Raw genomic sequence first — 15177 nt, forward strand, 5'->3', positions numbered from 1 at the left:
TGGATCACTGGACAGCGGTCAAGAACATCCTGAAATACCTGAAAAGGACTAAGGATATGTTTCTCGTATATGGAGGTGACAAATAGCTCATCGTAAAAGGTTACGTTGATGCAAGCTTTGACACTGATCCGGACGATTCTAAATCGCAAACCGGATACATGTTTACATTAAACGGTGGAGCTGTCAGTTGGTGCAGTTCTAAACAAAGCGTCGTAGCGGGATCTACATGTGAAGCGGAATACATAGCTGCTTCAGAAGCAGCAAATGAAGGAGTCTGGATGAAGGAGTTCATATTCGATCTAGGTGTCATACCTAGTGCATCGGGTCCAATGAAAATCTTTTGTGACAATACTGGTGCAATTGCCTTGGCAAAGGAATCCAGATTTCACAAAAGGACCAAACACATCAAGAGATGCTTCAACTCCATCCGGGATCTAGTCCAGGTGGGAGACATAGAGATTTGCAAGATACATACGGATCTGAATGTTGCAGACCCGTTGACTAAGCCTCTTCCACGAGCAAAACATGATCAGCACCAAAGCTCCATGGGTGTTAGAATCATTACAGTGTAATCTAGATTATTGACTCTAGTGCAAGTGGGAGACTGAAGGAAATATGCCCTAGAGGAAATAATAAAGTTATTATTTATTTCCTTATAATCATGATAAATGTTTATTATTCATGCTAGAATTGTATTTACCGGAAACATAATACATGTGTGAATACATAGACAAACAAAGTGTCACTAGTATGCCTCTACTTGACTAGCTCGTTAATCAAAGATGGTTATGTTTCCTAACCATGAACAATGAGTTGTTATTTGATTAACGAGGTCACATCATTAGTAGAATGATCTGATTGACATGACCCATTCCATTAGCTTAGCACCCGATCGTTTAGTATGTTGCTATTGCTTTCTTCATGACTTATACATGTTCCTATGACTATGAGATTATGCAACTCCCGTTTACCGGAGGAACACTTTGGGTACTACCAAACGTCACACCGTAACTGGGTGATTATAAAGGAGTACTACAGGTGTCTCCAATGGTCGATGTTGGGTTGGCGTATTTCGAGATTAGGATTTGTCACTCCGATTGTCGGAGAGGTATCTCTGGGCCCTCTCGGTAATACACATCACATAAGCCTTGCAAGCATTACAACTAATATGTTAGTTGTGAGATGATGTATTACGGAACGAGTAAAGAGACTTGCCAGTAACGAGATTGAACTAGGTATTGGATACCGACGATCGAATCTCGGGCAAGTAACATACCGATGACAAAGGGAACAACGTATGTTGTTATGCGGTCTGACCGATAAAGATCTTCGTAGAATATGTAGGAGCCAATATGGGCATCCAGGTCCCGCTATTGGTTATTGACCGGAGACGTGTCTCGGTCATGTCTACATTGTTCTCGAACCCGTAGGGTCCGCACGCTTAAGGTTACGATGACAGTTATATTATGAGTTTATGCATTTTGATGTACCGAAGGTTATTCGGAGTCCCGGATGTGATCACGGACATGACGAGGAGTCTCGAAATGGTCGAGACATAAAGATTGATATATTGGAAGTCTATGTTTGGACATCGGAAGTGTTCCGGGTGAAATCGGGATTTTACCGGGTTACCGGGAGGTTACCGGAACCCCCCGGGAGCCATATGGGCCATCATGGGCCTTAGTGGAAAGGAGAAAGGGGAAGCCCAAGGGGGCTGTGCGCCTCCCCCCTTCCCCTAGTCCTATTAGGACTAGGAGAGGTGGCCGGCCACCCCTCTCCCTCTTTTCCCCTTGGGAATCCTAGTTGGAATAGGATTGGAGGGGAGTCCTACTCCCGGTAGGAGTAGGACTCCTCCTGCGCCACCTCCTCCTGGCCGGCGCCTCCTCCCCCCTTGGCTCCTTTATATACGGAGGCAGGGGCACCTCTAAACACACAAGTTGACACAAGTTGATCCACGTGATCGATTCCTTAGCCGTGTGCGGTGCCCCCTGCCACCATATTCCTCGATAATACTGTAGCGGAGTTTAGGCGAAGCCCTGCTGCTGTAGTTCATCAAGATCGTCACCACGCCGTCGTGCTGACGAAACTCTTCCCCGACACTTTGCTGGATCGGAGTCCGGGGATCGTCATCGAGCTGAACGTGTGCTCGAACTCGAAGGTGCCGTAGTTTCGGTGCTTGATCGGTTGGATCGAGAAGACGTACGACTACTTCCTCTACGTCGTGTCATCGCTTCCGCAGTCGGTCTGCGTTGGGTACGTAGACAATACTCTCCCCTCGTTGCTATGCATCACATGATCTTGCGTGTGCGTAGGAAAATTTTTGAAATTACTACGAAACCCAACAGTGGCATCAGAGCCTAGGTTATTGATGTTGATGTTATATGCACGAGTAGAACACAAGTGAGTTGTGGACGATACAAGTCATGCTGCCTACCAGCATGTCATATTTTGGTTCGGCGGTATTGTTGGACGAGACGACCCAGACCAACCTTACGCGTACGCTTACGCGAGACCGGTTCCCTCGACGTGCTTTGCACAGAGATGGCTTGCGGGCGACTGTCTCTCCAACTTTAGTTGAACCAAGTATGGCTACGCCCGGTCCTTGCGAAGGTTAAAACGGAGTCTATTTGACAAACTATCGTTGTGGTTTTGATGCGTAGGTGAGATTGGCTCTTACTTAAGCCCGTAGCAGCCACGTAAAACAAGCAACAACAAAGTAGAGGACGTCTAACTTGTTTTTGCAGGGCATGTTGTGATGTGATATGGTCAAAGCATGATGCTGAATTTTATTGTATGAGATGATCATGTTTTGTAACCGAGTTATCGGCAACTGGCAGGAGCCATATGGTTGTCGCTTTATTGTATGCAATGCAATCGCGATGTAATGCTTTACTTTATTACTAAACGGTAGTGATAGTCGTGGAAGCATAAGATTGGCGAGACGACAACGATGCTACGATGGAGATCAAGGTGTCGCGCCGGTGACGATGGTGATCATGACGGTGCTTCGGAGATGGAGATCACAAGCACAAGATGATGATGACCATATCATATCACTTAAATTGATTGCATGTGATGTTTATCTTTTTATGCATCTTATCTTGCTTTGATTGACGGTAGCATTATAAGATGATCTCTCACTAAATTATCAAGAAGTGTTCTCCCTGAGTATGCACCATTGCCAAAGTTCGTCGTGCCCAGACACCACGTGATGATCGGGTGTGATAAGCTCTACGTCCATCTACAACGGGTGCAAGCCAGTTTTGCACACGCAGAATACTCAGGTTAAACTTGACGAGCCTAGCATATGCAGATATGGCCTCGGAACACGGAGACCGAAAGGTCGAGCGTGAATCATATAGTAGATATGATCAACATAACGATGTTCACCATTGAAAACTACTCCATCTCACGTGATGATCGGTCATGGTTTAGTTGATTTGGATCACGTAATCACTTACAGGATTAGAGGGATGTCTATCTAAGTGGGAGTTCTTAAATAATATGATTAATTGAACTTAAATTTATCATGAACTTAGTACCTGATAGTATCTTGCTTGTTTATGTTGATTGTAGATAGATGGCTCGTGTTGTTGTTCCGTTGAATTTTAATGCGTTCCTTGAGAAAGCAAAGTTGAAAGATGATGGTAGCAATTACACGGACTGGGTCCGTAACTTGAGGATTATCCTCATTGCTGCACAGAAAAATTACGTCCTGGAAGCACCGCTGGGTGCCAGGCATGCTGCTGGAGCAACACCAGATGTTATGAACGTCTGGCAGAGCAAAGCTGATGACTACTCGATAGTTCAGTGTGCCATGCTTTACGGCTTAGAATCGGGACTTCAACGACGTTTTGAACGTCATGGAGCATATGAGATGTTCCAGGAGTTGAAGTTAATATTTCAAGCAAATGCCCGAATTGAGAGATATGAAGTCTCCAATAAGTTCTATAGCTGCAAGATGGAGGAGAACAGTTCTGTCAGTGAGCATATACTCAAAATATCTGGGTATAATAATCACTTGATTCAATTGGGAGTTAATCTTCCGGATGATTGCGTCATTGACAGAATTCTCCAATCACTGCCACCAAGCTACAAGAGCTTCGTGATGAACTATAATATGCAAGGGATGAACAAGACTATTCCCGAGCTCTTCGCAATGATGAAAGCTGCGGAGGTAGAAATCAAGAAGGAGCATCAAGTGTTGATGGCTAACAAGACCACTAGTTTCAAGAAAAAGGGCAAAGGGAAGAAAAATGGGAACTTCAAGAAGAACGGCAAGCAAGTTGCTGCTCAAGAGAAGAAACCCAAGTCTGGACCTAAGCCTGAAACTGAGTGCTTCTACTGCAAGCAGACTGGTCACTGGAAGCGGAACTGCCCCAAGTATTTGGCGGATAAGAAGGATGGCAAGGTGAACAAAGGTATATGTGATATACATGTTATTGATGTGTACCTTACTAGAGCTCGCAGTAGCACCTGGGTATTTGATACTGGTTCTGTTGCTAATATTTGCAACTCGAAACAGGGACTACGGAATAAGCGGGCACTGGCAAAGGACGAGGTGACGATGCGCGTGGGAAACGGTTCCAAAGTCGATGTGATCGCAGTCGGCACGCTACCTCTACATCTACCTTCGGGATTAATATTAGACCTAAGTAATTGTTATTTGGTGCCAGCGTTGAGCATGAACATTATATCTGGATCTTGTTTAATGCGAGACGGTTATTCATTTAAATCAGAGAATAATGGTTGTTCTATTTATATGAGTAATATCTTTTATGGTCATGCACCCTTGAAGAGTGGTCTATTCTTATTGAATCTCGATAGTAGTAATACACATATTCATAATGTTGAAGCCAAAAGATGCAGAGTTGATAATAAAAGTGCAACTTATTTGTGGCACTGTCGTTTAGGTCATATCGGTATAAAGCGCATGAAGAAACTCCATGCTGATGGACTTTTGGAACCACTTGATTATGAATCACTTGGTACTTGCGAACCGTGCCTCATGGGCAAGATGACTAAAACACCGTTCTCCGGTACTATGGAGAGAGCAACAGATTTGTTGGAAATCATACATACCGATGTATGTGGCCCGATGAATATTGAGGCTCGTGGCGGATATCGTTATTTTCTCACCTTCACAGATGATTTAAGCAGATATGGGTATATCTACTTAATGAAACATAAGTCTGAAACATTTGAAAAGTTCAAAGAATTTCAGAGTGAAGTTGAAAATCATCGTAACAAGAAAATAAAGTTTCTACGATCTGATCGTGGAGGAGAATATTTGAGTTACGAGTTTGGTGTACATTTGAAAAACTGTGGAATAGTTTCGCAACTCACGCCACCCGGAACACCACAGCGTAATGGTGTGTCCGAACGTCGTAATCGTACTTTACTAGATATGGTGCGATCTATGATGTCTCTTACTGATTTACCGCTATCTTTTTGGGGATATGCTTTAGAGACGGCCGCATTCACGTTAAAAAGGGCACCATCAAAATCCGTTGAGACGACGCCTTATGAACTGTGGTTTGGCAAGAAACCAAAGTTGTCGTTTCTTAAAGTTTGGGGCTGCGATGCTTATGTGAAAAAGCTTCAACCTGATAAGCTCGAACCCAAATCGGAGAAATGTGTCTTCATAGGATACCCAAAGGAAACTGTTGGGTACACCTTCTATCACAGATCCGAAGGCAAGACATTCGTTGCTAAGAATGGATCATTTCTAGAGAAGGAGTTTCTCTCGAAAGAAGTGAGTGGGAGGAAAGTAGAACTTGACGAGGTAACTGTACCCGCTCCCTTACTGGAAAGTAGTTCATCACAGAAAACTGTTTCAGTGACACCTACACCAGTTAGTGAGGAAGCCAATGATAATGATCATGAAACTTCAGATCAAGATACTGCTGAACCTCGTAGATCAACCAGAGTAAGATCCGCACCAGAGTGGTACGGTAATCCTGTTCTGGAGGTCATGCTACTAGATCATGATGAACCTACGAACTATGAAGAAGCGATGGTGAGCCCACATTCCGCAAAGTGGCTTGAAGCCATGAAATCTGAGATGGGATCCATGTATGAGAACAAAGTATGGACTTTGGTTGACTTGCCCGATGATCGGCAAGCAATTGAGAATAAATGGATCTTTAAGAAGAAGACTGACGCTGATGGTAATGTTACTGTCTACAAAGCTCGACTTGTCGCAAAAGGTTTTCGGCAAGTTCAAGGGATTGACTACGATGAGACCTTCTCACCCGTAGCGATGCTTAAGTCCGTCCGAATCATGTTAGCAATTGCCGCATTTTATGATTATGAGATTTGGCAAATGGATGTCAAAACTGCATTCCTGAATGGATTTCTGGAAGAAGAGTTGTATATGATGCAACCAGAAGTTTTGTCGATCCAAAAGGAGCTAACAAAGTGTGCAAGCTCCAGCGATCCATTTATGGACTGGTGCAAGCCTCTCGGAGTTGGAATAAACGTTTTGATAGTGTGATCAAAGCATTTGGTTTTATACAGACTTTCGGAGAAGCCTGTATTTACAAGAAAGTGAGTGGGAGCTCTGTAGCATTTCTGATATTATATGTGGATGACATATTAGTGATTGGAAATGATATAGAATTTCTGGATAGCATAAAGGGATACTTGAATAAAAGTTTTTCAATGAAAGACCTCGGTGAAGCTCCTTACATATTAGGCATTAAGATCTATAGAGATAGATCAAGACGCTTAATTGGACTTTCACAAAGCACATACCTTGACAAGATTTTGAAGAAATTCAAAATGGATCAAGCAAAGAAAGGATTCTTGCCTGTATTACAAGGTGTGAAATTGAGTAAGACTCAATGCCCGACCACTGCAGAAGATAGAGAGAATATGAAAGATGTTCCCTATGCATCAGCCATAGGCTCTATCATGTATGCAATGCTATGTACCAGACCTGATGTGTGCCTTGCTATAAGTTTAGCAGGGAGGTACCAAAGTAATCCAGGAGTGGATCACTGGACAGCGGTCAAGAACATCCTGAAATACCTGAAAAGGACTAAGGATATGTTTCTCGTATATGGAGGTGACAAAGAGCTCACCGTAAAAGGTTACGTTGATGCAAGCTTTGACACTGATCCGGACGATTCTAAATCGCAAACCGGATACGTGTTTACATTAAACGGTGGAGCTGTCAGTTGGTGCAGTTCTAAACAAAGCGTCGTAGCGGGATCTACATGTGAAGCGGAATACATAGCTGCTTCGGAAGCAGCAAATGAAGGAGTCTGGATGAAGGAGTTCATATCCGATCTAGGTGTCATACCTAGTGCATCGGGTCCAATGAAAATCTTTTGTGACAATACTGGTGCAATTGCCTTGGCAAAGGAATCCAGATTTCACAAAAGGACCAAACACATCAAGAGACGCTTCAACTCCATCCGGGATCTAGTCCAGGTGGGAGACATAGAGACTTGCAAGATACATACGGATCTGAATGTTGCAGACCCGTTGACTAAGCCTCTTCCACGAGCAAAACATGATCAGCACCAAAGCTCCATGGGTGTTAGAATCATTACAGTGTAATCTAGATTATTGACTCTAGTGCAAGTGGGAGACTGAAGGAAATATGCCCTAGAGGCAATAATAAAGTTATTATTTATTTCCTTATAATCATGATAAATGTTTATTATTCATGCTAGAATTGTATTTACCGGAAACATAATACATGTGTGAATACATAGACAAACAAAGTGTCACTAGTATGCCTCTACTTGACTAGCTCGTTAATCAAAGATGGTTATGTTTCCTAACCATGAACAATGAGTTGTTATTTGATTAACGAGGTCACATCATTAGTAGAATGATCTGATTGACATGACCCATTCCATTAGCTTAGCACCCGATCGTTTAGTATGTTGCTATTGCTTTCTTCATGACTTATACATGTTCCTATGACTATGAGATTATGCAACTCCCGTTTACCGGAGGAACACTTTGGGTACTACCAAACGTCACACCGTAACTGGGTGATTATAAAGGAGTACTACAGGTGTCTCCAATGGTCGATGTTGGGTTGGCGTATTTCGAGATTAGGATTTGTCACTCCGATTGTCGGAGAGGTATCTCTGGGCCCTCTCGGTAATACACATCACATAAGCCTTGCAAGCATTACAACTAATATGTTAGTTGTGAGATGATGTATTACGGAACGAGTAAAGAGACTTGCCAGTAACGAGATTGAACTAGGTATTGGATACCGACGATCGAATCTCGGGCAAGTAACATACCGATGACAAAGGGAACAACGTATGTTGTTATGCGGTCTGACCGATAAAGATCTTCGTAGAATATGTAGGAGCCAATATGGGCATCCAGGTCCCGCTATTGGTTATTGACCGGAGACGTGTCTCGGTCATGTCTACATTGTTCTCGAACCCATAGGGTCCGCACGCTTAAGGTTACGATGACAGTTATATTATGAGTTTACATGTTTTGATGAACCGAAGGAGTTCGGAGTCCCGGATGAGATCGGGGACATGACGAGGAGTCTCGAAATGGTCGAGACGTAAAGATTCATATATTGGATGATATGGTTAGGCCAAGGGGTCAAGCCCATGAGGCTTTAGATCGGTGCAAAAAGGAGTTTTGCGGAGGCCAGGGGGCCAAACACCGGAGACCCTGGCGTCTGGCCCTGGGCCAGACGCCGAGGCCCATGGCGTCTGGGCCAGACGCCAAGGATTGTGGCGTTTGGTCCTGGAGTCCGAGTGGGACTCTTGCCTTTCGGGCAAAACCGACTTTGAGGAGGCTTTTGCTCCAAGTTTCGACCCCGGGGCTCAACATATAAATAGAGGGGCAGGGCTAGCACCAAAGGGACAAGAAGTTGATCCACGTGATCTATTCCTTAGCCGTGTGCGGCGGCCCCAGCCACCATATTCCTCGATAATACTGTAGCGGAGTTTAGGCGAAGCCCTGCTGCTGTAGTTCATCAAGATCATCACCACGCCGTCGTGCTGACGGAACTCTTCCCCGACACTTTGCTGGATCGGAGTCCGGGGATCGTCATCGAGCTGAACGTGTGCTCGAACTCGGAGGTGCCGTAGTTTCGGTGCTTGATCGGTTGGATCGAGAAGACGTACGACTACTTCCTCTACGTCGTGTCATCGCTTCCGCAGTCGGTCTGCGTTGGGTACGTAGACAATACTCTCCCCTCGTTGCTATGCATCACATGATCTTGCGTGTGCGTAGGAAAATTTTTGAAATTACTACGAAACCCAACAGTGGCATCAGAGCCTAGGTTATTGATGTTGATGTTATATGCACGAGTAGAACACAAGTGAGTTGTGGACGATACAAGTCATGCTGCCTACCAGCATGTCATATTTTGGTTCGGCGGTATTGTTGGACGAGACGACCCAGACCAACCTTACGCGTACGCTTACGCGAGACCGGTTCCCTCGACGTGCTTTGCACAGAGATGGCTTGCGGGCGACTGTCTCTCCAACTTTAGTTGAACCAAGTATGGCTACGCCCGGTCCTTGCGAAGGTTAAAACGGAGTCTATTTGACAAACTATCGTTGTGGTTTTGATGCGTAGGTGAGATTGGCTCTTACTTAAGCCCGTAGCAGCCACGTAAAACAAGCAACAACAAAGTAGAGGACGTCTAACTTGTTTTTGCAGGGCATGTTGTGATGTGATATGGTCAAAGCATGATGCTGAATTTTATTGTATGAGATGATCATGTTTTGTAACCGAGTTATCGGCAACTGGCAGGAGCCATATGGTTGTCGCTTTATTGTATGCAATGCAATCGCGATGTAATGCTTTACTTTATTACTAAACGGTAGTGATAGTCGTGGAAGCATAAGATTGGCGAGACGACAACGATGCTACGATGGAGATCAAGGTGTCGCGCCGGTGACGATGGTGATCATGACGGTGCTTCGGAGATGGAGATCACAAGCACAAGATGATGATGACCATATCATATCACTTAAATTGATTGCATGTGATGTTTATCTTTTTATGCATCTTATCTTGCTTTGATTGACGGTAGCATTATAAGATGATCTCTCACTAAATTATCAAGAAGTGTTCTCCCTGAGTATGCACCGTTGCCAAAGTTCGTCGTGCCCAGACACCACGTGATGATCGGGTGTGATAAGCTCTACGTCCATCTACAACGGGTGCAAGCCAGTTTTGCACACGCAGAATACTCAGGTTAAACTTGACGAGCCTAGCATATGCAGATATGGCCTCGGAACACGGAGACCGAAAGGTCGAGCGTGAATCATATAGTAGATATGATCAACATAACGATGTTCACCATTGAAAACTACTCCATCTCACGTGATGATCGGTCATGGTTTAGTTGATTTGGATCACGTAATCACTTACAGGATTAGAGGGATGTCTATCTAAGTGGGAGTTCTTAAATAATATGATTAATTGAACTTAAATTTATCATGAACTTAGTACCTGATAGTATCTTGCTTGTTTATGTTGATTGTAGATAGATGGCTCGTGCTGTTGTTCCATTGAATTTTAATGCGTTCCTTGAGAAAGCAAAGTTGAAAGATGATGGTAGCAATTACACGGACTGGGTCCGTAACTTGAGGATTATCCTCATTGCTGCACAGAAAAATTACGTCCTGGAAGCACCGCTGGGTGCCAGGCATGCTGCTGGAGCAACACCAGATGTTATGAACGTCTGGCAAAGCAAAGCTGATGACTACTCGATAGTTCAGTGTGCCATGCTTTACGGCTTAGAATCGGGACTTCAACGACGTTTTGAACGTCATGGAGCATATGAGATGTTCCAGGAGTTGAAGTTAATATTTCAAGCAAATGCCCGAATTGAGAGATATGAAGTCTCCAATAAGTTCTATAGCTGCAAGATGGAGGAGAACAGTTCTGTCAGTGAGCATATACTCAAAATATCTGGGTATAATAATCACTTGATTCAATTGGGAGTTAATCTTCCGGATGATTGCGTCATTGACAGAATTCTCCAATCACTGCCACCAAGCTACAAGAGCTTCGTGATGAACTATAATATGCAAGGGATGAACAAGACTATTCCCGAGCTCTTCGCAATGATGAAAGCTGCGGAGGTAGAAATCAAGAAGGAGCATCAAGTGTTGATGGCTAACAAGACCACTAGTTTCAAGAAAAAGGGCAAAGGGAAGAAAAATGGGAACTTCAAGAAGAACGGCAAGCAAGTTGCTGCTCAAGAGAAGAAACCCAAGTCTGGACCTAAGCCTGAAACTGAGTGCTTCTACTGCAAGCAGACTGGTCACTGGAAGCGGAACTGCCCCAAGTATTTGGCGGATAAGAAGGATGGCAAGGTGAACAAAGGTATATGTGATATACATGTTATTGATGTGTACCTTACTAGAGCTCGCAGTAGCACCTGGGTATTTGATACTGGTTCTGTTGCTAATATTTGCAACTCGAAACAGGGACTACGGAATAAGCGGGCACTGGCAAAGGACGAGGTGACGATGCGCGTGGGAAACGGTTCCAAAGTCGATGTGATCGCAGTCGGCACGCTACCTCTACATCTACCTTCGGGATTAATATTAGACCTAAGTAATTGTTATTTGGTGCCAGCGTTGAGCATGAACATTATATCTGGATCTTGTTTAATGCGAGACGGTTATTCATTTAAATCAGAGAATAATGGTTGTTCTATTTATATGAGTAATATCTTTTATGGTCATGCACCCTTGAAGAGTGGTCTATTCTTATTGAATCTCGATAGTAGTAATACACATATTCATAATGTTGAAGCCAAAAGATGCAGAGTTGATAATAAAAGTGCAACTTATTTGTGGCACTGTCGTTTAGGTCATATCGGTATAAAGCGCATGAAGAAACTCCATGCTGATGGACTTTTGGAACCACTTGATTATGAATCACTTGGTACTTGCGAACCGTGCCTCATGGGCAAGATGACTAAAACACCGTTCTCCGGTACTATGGAGAGAGCAACAGATTTGTTGGAAATCATACATACCGATGTATGTGGCCCGATGAATATTGAGGCTCGTGGCGGATATCGTTATTTTCTCACCTTCACAGATGATTTAAGCAGATATGGGTATATCTACTTAATGAAACATAAGTCTGAAACATTTGAAAAGTTCAAAGAATTTCAGAGTGAAGTTGAAAATCATCGTAACAAGAAAATAAAGTTTCTACGATCTGATCATGGAGGAGAATATTTGAGTTACGAGTTTGGTGTACATTTGAAAAACTGTGGAATAGTTTCCCAACTCACGCCACCCGGAACACCACAGCGTAATGGTGTGTCCGAACGTCGTAATCGTACTTTACTAGATATGGTGCGATCTATGATGTCTCTTACTGATTTACCGCTATCTTTTTGGGGATATGCTTTAGAGACGGCCACATTCACGTTAAAAAGGGCACCATCAAAATCCGTTGAGACGACGCCTTATGAACTGTGGTTTGGCAAGAAACCAAAGTTGTCGTTTCTTAAAGTTTGGGGCTGCGATGCTTATGTGAAAAAGCTTCAACCTGATAAGCTCGAACCCAAATCGGAGAAATGTGTCTTCATAGGATACCCAAAGGAAACTGTTGGGTACACCTTCTATCACAGATCCGAAGGCAAGACATTCGTTGCTAAGAATGGATCATTTCTAGAGAAGGAGTTTCTCTCGAAAGAAGTGAGTGGGAGGAAAGTAGAACTTGACGAGGTAACTGTACCCGCTCCCTTACTGGAAAGTAGTTCATCACAGAAAACTGTTTCAGTGACACCTACACCAGTTAGTGAGGAAGCCAATGATAATGATCATGAAACTTCAGATCAAGATACTGCTGAACCTCGTAGATCAACCAGAGTAAGATCCGCACCAGAGTGGTACGGTAATCCTGTTCTGGAGGTCATGCTACTAGATCATGATGAACCTACGAACTATGAAGAAGCGATGGTGAGCCCAAATTCCGCAAAGTGGCTTGAAGCCATGAAATCTGAGATGGGATCCATGTATGAGAACAAAGTATGGACTTTGGTTGACTTGCCCGATGATCGGCAAGCAATTGAGAATAAATGGATCTTTAAGAAGAAGACTGACGCTGATGGTAATGTTACTGTCTACAAAGCTCGACTTGTCGCAAAAGGTTTTCGGCAAGTTCAAGGGATTGACTACGATGAGACCTTCTCACCCGTAGCGATGCTTAAGTCCGTCCGAATCATGTTAGCAATTGCCGCATTTTATGATTATGAGATTTGGCAAATGGATGTCAAAACTGCATTCCTGAATGGATTTCTGGAAGAAGAGTTGTATATGATGCAACCAGAAGGTTTTGTCGATCCAATAGGAGCTAACAAAGTGTGCAAGCTCCAGCGATCCATTTATGGACTGGTGCAAGCCTCTCGGAGTTGGAATAAACGTTTTGATAGTGTGATCAAAGCATTTGGTTTTATACAGACTTTCGGAGAAGCCTGTATTTACAAGAAAGTGAGTGGGAGCTCTGTAGCATTTCTGATATTATATGTGGATGACATATTACTGATTGGAAATGATATAGAATTTCTGGATAGCATAAAGGGATACTTGAATAAAAGTTTTTCAATGAAAGACCTCGGTGAAGCTCCTTACATATTAGGCATTAAGATCTATAGAGATAGATCAAGACGCTTAATTGGACTTTCACAAAGCACATACCTTGACAAGATTTTGAAGAAATTCAAAATGGATCAAGCAAAGAAAGGATTCTTGCCTGTATTACAAGGTGTGAAATTGAGTAAGACTCAATGCCCGACCACTGCAGAAGATAGAGAGAATATGAAAGATGTTCCCTATGCATCAGCCATAGGCTCTATCATGTATGCAATGCTGTGTACCAGACCTGATGTGTGCCTTGCTATAAGTTTAGCAGGGAGGTACCAAAGTAATCCAGGAGTGGATCACTGGACAGCGGTCAAGAACATCCTGAAATACCTGAAAAGGACTAAGGATATGTTTCTCGTATATGGAGGTGACAAATAGCTCATCGTAAAAGGTTACGTTGATGCAAGCTTTGACACTGATCCGGACGATTCTAAATCGCAAACCGGATACATGTTTACATTAAACGGTGGAGCTGTCAGTTGGTGCAGTTCTAAACAAAGCGTCGTAGCGGGATCTACATGTGAAGCGGAATACATAGCTGCTTCAGAAGCAGCAAATGAAGGAGTCTGGATGAAGGAGTTCATATTCGATCTAGGTGTCATACCTAGTGCATCGGGTCCAATGAAAATCTTTTGTGACAATACTGGTGCAATTGCCTTGGCAAAGGAATCCAGATTTCACAAAAGGACCAAACACATCAAGAGATGCTTCAACTCCATCCGGGATCTAGTCCAGGTGGGAGACATAGAGATTTGCAAGATACATACGGATCTGAATGTTGCAGACCCGTTGACTAAGCCTCTTCCACGAGCAAAACATGATCAGCACCAAAGCTCCATGGGTGTTAGAATCATTACAGTGTAATCTAGATTATTGACTCTAGTGCAAGTGGGAGACTGAAGGAAATATGCCCTAGAGGAAATAATAAAGTTATTATTTATTTCCTTATAATCATGATAAATGTTTATTATTCATGCTAGAATTGTATTTACCGGAAACATAATACATGTGTGAATACATAGACAAACAAAGTGTCACTAGTATGCCTCTACTTGACTAGCTCGTTAATCAAAGATGGTTATGTTTCCTAACCATGAACAATGAGTTGTTATTTGATTAACGAGGTCACATCATTAGTAGAATGATCTGATTGACATGACCCATTCCATTAGCTTAGCACCCGATCGTTTAGTATGTTGCTATTGCTTTCTTCATGACTTATACATGTTCCTATGACTATGAGATTATGCAACTCCCGTTTACCGGAGGAACACTTTGGGTACTACCAAACGTCACACCGTAACTGGGTGATTATAAAGGAGTACTACAGGTGTCTCCAATGGTCGATGTTGGGTTGGCGTATTTCGAGATTAGGATTTGTCACTCCGATTGTCGGAGAGGTATCTCTGGGCCCTCTCGGTAATACACATCACATAAGCCTTGCAAGCATTACAACTAATATGTTAGTTGTGAGATGATGTATTACGGAACGAGTAAAGAGACTTGCCAGTAACGAGATTGAACTAGGTATTGGATACCGACGATCGAATCTCGGGCA

The sequence above is a fragment of the Triticum aestivum genome, chromosome 6A (genome assembly GCF_018294505.1).
Source record: "Triticum aestivum cultivar Chinese Spring chromosome 6A, IWGSC CS RefSeq v2.1, whole genome shotgun sequence".
Taxonomy (NCBI): domain Eukaryota; kingdom Viridiplantae; phylum Streptophyta; class Magnoliopsida; order Poales; family Poaceae; genus Triticum; species Triticum aestivum.